Source organism: Enhydra lutris, unplaced genomic scaffold (assembly GCF_002288905.1).
Source record: "Enhydra lutris kenyoni isolate GAN:26980312 unplaced genomic scaffold, ASM228890v2 scaffoldscaffold93, whole genome shotgun sequence".
Taxonomy (NCBI): domain Eukaryota; kingdom Metazoa; phylum Chordata; class Mammalia; order Carnivora; family Mustelidae; genus Enhydra; species Enhydra lutris.
Window position 1 is genome coordinate 5,062,225 of NW_019154177.1, and position 9,393 is coordinate 5,071,617.

General features: G+C 41.2%; 1 pseudogene across 1 annotated transcript; it reads right to left on the reverse strand.

Moving 5' to 3' along the window:
* Positions 1–378: 378 nt before the first annotated feature.
* Positions 379–8,887, reverse strand: LOC111138610 (annotated as a pseudogene). The gene is made up of 2 exons (XR_002640046.1): positions 8,773–8,887; positions 379–1,120 (listed from the first exon to the last, which is right to left on the reverse strand). The product of XR_002640046.1 is annotated as an adenylosuccinate lyase pseudogene (transcript).
* Positions 8,888–9,393: the final 506 nt, after the last annotated feature.

Genomic DNA, 9,393 nt, shown 5'->3' on the forward strand with positions numbered 1-9,393 from the left:
CCTGGCCCCGGCCCTGGCCCTGCTGTCTTATCCCCAGGCGGACCCCAAGCGCTGTCAGTAGGCCGCCCCTGGGGACGACAGCTGGGGATGGAAGACGCCGTCTTGCTCTTTCGGTTCGCGGCATAAGTTATTGCTCTTTTAGAAAAACTTCATTAAAACATTTCAAAGCGAAAATAAAAAAGATTTTATTTATTTGACAGACAGAGATCACGAGTAGGCAGAGAGGCAGGCAGAGAGAGAGGAGGAAGCAGGTTCCCTGTTGAGCAGAGAGCCCGATGCGGGGCTCGATCCCACGACTCTGAGATCATGACCTGAGCCGAAGGTAGAGGTTTTATCCCACTGAGCCACCCAGGCTCCCCCCGCCCCCCCTTTTTTTAAGTTAATGAAGCCAGCGACTTCTTGTTTCATTTTTTCCAACGCTACAGACATAATTCTGTTTTCACCTTCATTACACTTTCATATGGTTTCAGCAGGGGATATACCTCCTCTTCTAAGAATCTCTGCACCTGTTGGGATGCACGACCTGTAAACGAAGAAGGATCCAGTAGATGGTCCAACTGGGAGTGAATGGGACTGAAGTAGGCATCGGCCTGGATTCGCTCTATGAGGTCATTGTCACCGGCTTCCTGCCTGACCCCAGCAGCCGCCTGCTGGGAAAGCACTCTGATTTTCTCACGGTGGTCCTGGCGGTTACCCCCAGCTCTCACGACGGCGGTGATGATGTTCTCTGCGGTCATGAAAGGCAGCTCTTGCCGAGTGCGTCGTTCAGTTACTTTAGGGTACACCACCAATCCTTCAGAAACGTTCTGCAGCGTATTCAGTATCGAATCTGCAGTGAGAAATGCCGCAGCCAAACAGCTACGTCGATTGGCACTATCATCCAGTGTGCGCTCAAACCCCTGCAGAGATGCCGTCTGCGGCGCGTCCATGATAAGGGTCATCAGGTGACGGGCGACGCTGCGGCACCGCTCTGAGCGCATAGGGTTCCGCTCGTATGGCATCGCACTTGAGCCAATCTGCTGTTTTTCGAAGGGTTCCTCCATCTCCTTGAGGTTTGCCAGGAGTCGTATGTCGGTACAAATCTTGTGCAAAGACTGTGTACCAGTGTAATTTTCTGACTCTCCAGAAGCATAGTAAGCCCATTAAGAATTTTAAAAGTACTTTCAATTGTTCATTTAGTTTTTAGTAAAATGGATATATTTTAAAATAGTATCGTAATGAACTAGACTACCTTATTCCAGGATCAAAATGGTTTGATGTATAAAGAAAATGTGCTTAAATAAAAATTAGAAATATTTTCCCTATCCCTTTTATAGTATAAATACTGAACTCTGATTCTTATTTTTTTAGTACTTAGTGGAATTTTGAATCTAAGGAAAATGATTTGCTACCATGTTTTCTGTGTAATATTAAGAAACCCTTAATATTAAGACTACTCAACTTTATTCTTATTATCACGTATCAACTTATCAGTCTTGATTTTGTCTTATATACACATTTGTAAAAACATATTGCTCCCTACAGTGAATCTATTTTAGACATACCCAGCTTGAGGGGAAGGCACCCTTTGGAATACTGACTTAAAGACTTTATTGCTGGAAAGAACATTTGACTTGTTTACCTAGTAATATAGCTTAAGATAAGAGAATTTGGTTATACTCCAAAGAATTAAATACCTAAGCTTGTAGCTTAAAATACATTATTGAACATATTTAATAAAAAAACTTAAAAACACACTGTTGTGGGATATTTTTCAAACCTGCTTTTTGTATGGTGAAATATTCCCTACTATTTTTTCCTAAAGAAAATTCTTAAAATCACAGAAATTATGTTTTTAGTGGATTTTATTTTTTTAAAAGATCTTTTATTTATTTACTTGACACAGAGAGAGCTCACAAGTAGGCAGAGAAGCAGGCAGAGGGGGAAGCAGGCTTTCTGCTGTTGAGCAGAGAGCCCAATGCAGGGCTCGATCCCAGGACCCTGAGATCATGACCTGAGCTGAAGGCAGAGGCTTAACCCACTGAGCCACCCAGGTGCCCCTTTAGAGTCTGGTGTAACACCCTGCTCTTCAGCTCTTATTTCTATATTTACATAAACTGTTTTCTCAGCATTTCCCCCCTCTATATATTCTCTAAAAGGGGGGATTTTGGGTGCAGTTGGTTTTGTGTAAAATAGACTGCATATTAATAAACCAGGCTTTGTTTGATGTGGGAAGCTGTGCATTATCCCACAGCTGCCTAATAGTGAAACAAAAAAAAAAAAGAAAGAAAAAAGAAATTTATTTATATATATATATATATATATATATGTTTGAACTTGGCTGCTAGCAATAGATGTACCAGGAAAAATGTCTTCTCTGTTGGGAACAAAATTGTTCCATAACTTTTAATTTTGGGAGCCCCAGTCAGAGAAGTGTTCTGGAATCTTTCGAATTTAGTTCAGTTTGATTCAGGAAACAGACTGTGGATGGTAGTCAGCGAGATACAGATGTGTAAAATAGCTTTGCTCTTTGGAAACTTCAGGCATGGGGTGTGGGTGGGAAATTGTTGGAGTGTTTTCCACACACTGGGAAAACTGCATGGAAAAGCATAGAGTGATGAACCAGTACAGATGAACAGGGTGGGTTAGGGAAGTTTCTCAAAAGAAATGAAAACCCCAGCAGGTTCTTGAGGGATATTTAAGCAAAAGAACTTGCCATACTGATGCGTGGGAGCAGGGACATCTTAAATACTGGGGACATGCTACACAACAATACAGAGGTAAAATAACAGATTATTTTTTTAAAGGAATCACAACTATTTTGTTATTGAGCATAAAGTACAAAAGAGAAGTCAGCCCCCAAGCCTTTGGTGGTTCTAATGTAATTTTTTCCCCAGTCTTATTTTACTAACTTCCCTTTTGCTTTGTATGGGAAACACATAGTATGTGGAACTAGACAGAGACAGACATTTGACAAGTGTTTTTATGCAACAATACTTAGTCTGATAAAGGGTCATGAATTGAAAGTAGTGTACAGAATCAAAAAACTATTTAAGAGGTAAGGACAGAGGGATTGATGACTGGTCATAGATACACAGATAATTAAAAGGGCACTGTCGTCTTCCAGATTTATGATTTGGGTGATTGGGTGTCTAATAATGGCAAGGAGGGAAAAGAGGACAAAGGTCAAGGTTGTTAGGCGGGAATAACAACTTTGATTTTGAGTTCTTGGGATTGAAGTATTCATTGATATTCACAAGGAGATATGTAACAGCGAGATGGGTACTTCATCCGTGCATGTACACACACACCGATGACGCTTGTAGAATCTAGTGCGGTCTGGATGTGAGGACGAAGGTGCTCTTGAAAGACCCAAATGGAGGGCGCCTGGGTGGCTCAGTGGTTAAGTGTCTGCCTTCAGCTCAGGTCTCCATCCCGGGATCGTGGGGTCAAGTCCCAAGTCCAGCTCCCTGCTCAGAGGCGAGTCTGCTTCTCCCTCTTACTCTGCTGCTCCCCCTGCTCGCTCTCTCTTTCTGTGTCAAATAAATAAGTAAATAAAATCTTTTTAAAAAATCCAAAAGTAGACAGTAAACTCTGGCTGTATTTTCTTAGATTCCGTACTTGTCGGTTTGGCACGCACTGATTACACGGCCAAACTAATGACCTGGGTGGTTTCCGTCCTGCGGTCTAGAACCAATTCTCTGCACCTTTTCCTTATCTAACAAACACACTGAGCCCATATCCCCGCCCCCCCCCGCCCCCGCTCAAAATCAACCGAGGGGTCTGGGGCGGGGGAGGGTGGGGCACCTGGGTGGCTCATTCCTTACGTGTCTCCCTTCGGCTCTGCTCCTCATCCCAGCATTCTGGGACCAAGGCCTGCATCAGGCTCCTTGCTCAGTGGGAAGCCTGCTTCTTTTTCTCTTGCTCCCCCTGCTTGTGTCTGCTTGTGTTCCCTCTCTGGCTGTGTCTCTCTTTGTCAAATAAATAAATAAAAACCTTAACCACTCCACCCCAGAAAAAAACAACCCAGGGCCAGGTAGCAGACAACCAGGAACAGCCCAATCCTAAACTGTTTATCCCATAGAAAACCCCAAAAGAAGTTCTAATCTGGGCTTTCCCCTCACTCCTCCTAGCAAAATGTGGTGTTTCGGCACGTGGTCTTGCAGGGTACGGTGTGCCCCTTTCTCATGGAAAATGTAATAAATACTTCTTTCAAAGGCCTTGTTTCGTGTTTGTTACCGTACCTGGGAATAAATACTGAAGCAAGCCATCAGGGAGAAGGGGAGAAGTGCGGGTCAAAGAGGGAAGCCTGAGGAACGGAGGGTATCTGGGCATCAGGGAATAGAACTAATGATGTGAGAAGGACCAGGAGAGCTAAGCTTTACTAGTAATATTATTTATTATTTATAAATAAAGATACTTGTTAACCACATCTGTTAAAAGTACCCACTGATTTGCAAAATGAAGTTATCAATAATGCCATTAGTAAGGGTTTCATGGATACCATAGGATCCAATGATTAGAGCCTCTATATGGATATCAGTTTTCCCTGCTACTATTTCTTTCCTCAGATAAAACTCACCTAAAACTGTGATTTCTGGTCTTTAAGTTCATTAAGTCTAAACCATAATTTGCGCTCTTTGGGATACTTAGGTAAATACACTATATATAATACGTGCCCTCTCTATATTTAGATACGAAATTTCTCAACTGCAGTGTGATGATTAGAGAAAGAAAAAAAAATATGTGAACTAAATCGTAGACTTAAAAAAGGTTTTTGGAAAGAATCGAGCGTCTGAACAAAATTATCACTCAACTTGAAGTCAAATTCAACAGGCTTCCTGAAATTGCACAAATTTAGAAGTCTGGACAGCATTTAACAATGTAATTAGGCTTCCTAATTTTAGAGGGGGAAATGAAATTTGAAAAAGTTAACTTGCCTAAGGACCCATGACCCCAGGTGTTCTGGTTATTTGCACAAAGCTTTCCCTCTAGTTCATAGCACATGGCCTTTGAATCATTTTCTGTTAATTCTTTTATCTGGTTTACTCCCCTTCATGAAAAATGTCTGACATTATCATAATTATATGATATGAGAGATTAATCCTTACTTAATATTCCATTTGACAATAGATCCTTCTTTTCTTCAGGACAAAAACCAGCCCTCCTCTTCTCCCCGCAGTCTTATTTTTAAAAAACAACCATGGCATTGTCCTGTTATCTGATTGCGGTTGGAGCAGCATGGGCAGTGAGGTAATGACATACAGACGTTTTTTAGGATGATGGCGATGGTGAGGGCATTGGAAAATTTTACAAGAGGCATGAATAGATAGGTAATTGATCTCTGTTTTCCCACCTGACCCAAATGCTCCCATAGGGGAAAAAAGAGTCCTGGATCTTGTCCTATATTTGATAATTTAAATAAGTTTTTGACTATTAGTGATATTTGTTTCAGATTGTGCATTTTTAAGGTCCTCCCTCAAAAATCACCAACTTATAATAATTATGGCAAACTGTCCGTTTTGCCCTAATAATGAACAAAAATGCTTTCTAAAAAGAACTTTGACTGGCTTTGTCTATTTCCTTCTTTTCTTAAAACCTGTCCCCATTCCAACATCCTCTCTGTTTTTATGTTCCCTTCCTGTTTTCCTCAGCTTAGTGGAAGTAAATAGCTATTGATTACAGTTTCCCCAAACAGTCTGAGCAGCGGAGCTAAACCTGGCTCAGAGAAAAGAGGTTGTCAAATGAAAACAAATTACTTCCAGGCTTGATTTTAATCAGATAATTGTATCTTGAGTCCCTCTAATGAGGCTTTTGAAAGTCTCTCAAAACTATAACAAGATTGAACAAACATTCTGCTGTGGGATGTGTTTCCTCATCAAGCTTAAAAGGAAAGATGGAAGGAAAGAAGAAAGGAGGGGAGAAAAGAAGGGAAAGAGATGGGAAGGAAGGAATGAACAGAAAGGAAGGGAGGGGGGAAGGAAAAAATAGTGGAGAAGACCTTCACCCTCTAATAATATTGATTTAATTTTGTGTTTTTTAAACAAACTGTTCAGTAAACTGTATTATTTTCATCTATTTTGTGGGTTCAGTCACTTTTGAAAATTTTGAACAAAACTGGGATTTACAGAAGTCACAAAAGCAGTATGGTTTTCCTCGCTCGAGCTTCTGTTAACATCTTACTTAGCCAGGGCAGAAGGATCAGGACCAGGAAATTAACATTTGGTAGGATACTAGTAACTCAACTAACTGCTGCGTTTGAATCGCACCACTTTTTCTGCCAATATTCTTTTTTTCTGTTCCAACAACCTCCCCAGGTTTTCACCTTGTGATTAGCTTTTATATCTCCTTACTTTCCTGCAGGCTGTGGGAATACCTCAATGTTGTCTTTCATGACCTTGACACCTTTTTTTTTTTTAAAGATTTTATTTATTTATTTGACAGACAGAGGTCACAAGTAGGCAGAGAGGCAGGCAGAGACAGAGGGGGAAGCAGGCTCCCTGCTGAGCAGAGAGCCCCGATGCGGGGCTCAGTCCCAGGACCCTAAGATCATGACCTAAGCCAAAGGCAGAGGCTCACCCAGGCGTCCCTGACCTTGACACTTTTAAAGATGATGGATCAGTTAATTTTCCAATGCTCCTTAAGTGAGGTTAAACTAATTTAAACATGTTTCTAATGCTTGGCTGAAATATAAATATCCTTTCCCCTTTTCCCCCCTAATCTGGGCTTGCTTAATGTTTTCTAGTCCCCGTGCTGAGATTATACATCTTTGGCAAGAATATCACAGAAAGGATGTGTCTTCCTCACTTCATCTTATCAGAGGGCTGATAATGTTAGGTGTCTTATTGCTGGTGACATTGCCTTTGATTACTTGGTTAAGATGGATTCTATTCGGGGCGCCTGAGTGGCTCAGTGGGTTAAAGCCTCTGCCTTCGGCTCAGGTCATAATCCCAGGGTCCTGGGATCGAGCCCCACATCGGGCTCTCTGCTCAGCGGGGAGCCTGCTTCCTCCTCTCTCTCTGCCTGCCTCTCTGCCTACTTGTGATCTCTGTCTGTCAAGTAAATAAAATCTTAAAAAAAAAAAAAAAAAAAAAAAAAAGGATGGATTCTATTGATTTTCCCACTGTAAAGTTACCATCCTAACCTGTGCGGGTAATAAATAACTCAGGGAAGATACTTTGAGACTTCGTGAATCCTGCTTCTACTCAAACATTTGCCTCTGAATGGAGTGCTCAGCAGGAGCTGGTCTGCAACAATTACTATTGTGGTGTTTGCCTCCTGGTACTTTGTTTCCTCTTTGCTTTCCTCTATATTTTTTAAGAGATTTTATTTATTTTTTTGAAAGGGAGAACAACGAGCAGGGGGAAGGGAAGAGGGGGAGGAAGAAGCAGACTCCTCATTGAGCAGGGAGCCCAATGTGGGGCTTAATCCTACGACCCCGAGATCCCAGGACCCTGGGATCATGACCTGAGCTGAAGGCAGATACTTAACTGACTGAGCCACCCAGGTGCTTTCCTATTTATTAACTAGAATTCTATAAGAACTTTCCCTTCTCTCCTACTTAATTATTTTTGATATATTTTGAGTCTAGTCTGTGGATAACTCTCCTATTACGTATTTTATCATTCAGATTATTCCAGCTGTCTATATTAGGAGTGTCCCCAGGTTGGCTCCCTTTGCTTGGACAAGCCCGCATCTGTTTTGAGTACATTCTTCCTTTCTGATGCGATCAGATGTGCCAGACTCATCTCGTGTTTTCTCTGCCTTAACCCTGAAGTCAGTCATTCTCCCCCAAGATATCCTGGTTCCTTCATGATGGAGAATGAGACTGAGAAGCCTAGAACTCGTGTCAGTGTTTCTAGGTCCTTCTAGAAGGCAAAGCTGGGATGTATTAGTCTGCATTAGTTTCCAAGGGCTGCCACAACAGTACCCTCAATCTGACAACTTAATGTGTTCTCTCAAAGTTCTAGAGACAGAAGGCTGAACTATTGAACTAACTTTGTATTTTTGCACAAATGCCCCTTGACATAGTATATCATTATTAATCATGTACTGATTAATGTATTATTAAGATATTGATTCTGTTTGCTAATATTTTCTTTAGAATTTTGAATTTATTTAAGGAGAAATATTGGTCTGCAGTTTTTTCTTTCTTCCTCTTTCTCTCTTTCTTTTTTTTACTATCACTATCCGGTTTAGGTATTACGGCTTACAAAAAGGAATCATATAGTTTTCCTTCCTTTTCAGTGCCCTCGAATAATTCAGAGTATTAGAAATATCTGGTCTTTTGAAGAATTTAGCAGAATTTCCCTGTGAAAACATGTAGGCTTTTTTTACAGGGTAGTTCTTTAACAACTTTTTGTCCTTTCCGTTAATATCTGGAATTTCATCTGTTTTATATGGAGAGTAATAAGTTAAAATTTCTTATCAGCAAGACTAAGACAAGGGAAAGGGGACTGATACACTCACCTTAGGCACAAAGTGTAATGGGGCACCATTAGTAATCAAGGTAAAACTTGGTAATCAAGGTAAAACAATCTTTTACTGCAGTATTTCAAAAGATTAAACCAGCAAAGTATAGCCTATGGGATAGCCTTCTGTTTTCATAAATAAAGTTTTATTGGAATGTGGGCCAGGATTACAGTGACATGTGTAAGGCAGGGTTGTAGAAGCGAAGAGCCAGATGCTGTCTTTCCTTAAAATTTTATATTTGACCATCATGGACTTTAGAATGCTTCTGATTATATTAGACTTGATCTTATGGACACTGATTGATCTCTGCCCAAGTCTTACCTGCCTCGCACAAGTCAAGCCAGCTCTCCGAATCTCCCCCCATCACCTGCATCTCCTGCAACTCTTGCCTCATGAAAGTGGTGACTTTGTTTTTTAATTTTTGATAGCTCCCCATTAAGACATACTTTGAAATTCCTCCTGTGTGCTTCTTGCTCTGATCTACCCAGTTACTTGTCCTCTCAGACTTAGAGTGAATTTACTTTTCCTGGTGGTCATACCTGTTCTCAGTCAGGCCCCTTGGGCTGAAGTTTCTGCTCTGATCCCCTTGGTGGTTTTGGTTCTGTTTCTCAATCTGCGCCGCTGGTCCTACCAAGGGCAGAGATGGGGCGGTACCACTTGAGACCAGCACTTGCTTGTCTTTGTTTTTCTCTTTTGACACGCACTTATTTTGCCAGTTTTGCTTTCTGTGTCTTTGAGTAACTTTGAGAGTGTGGTCTGGCTTTGAATGTTCGTCGATGTGGTTATTTCATATTTCTGGGGAGGAGGTTCGGAGAAGTTGTTTCTTATATACCTGCTGTTGCCTGCAGCTACTTGGAAGTCTCCTGGCCATGACTGCTAACATTATAATTATAATTATGATTCTTTACAGTGGTATTATGGACTCCCAAGTGATATGCAAAC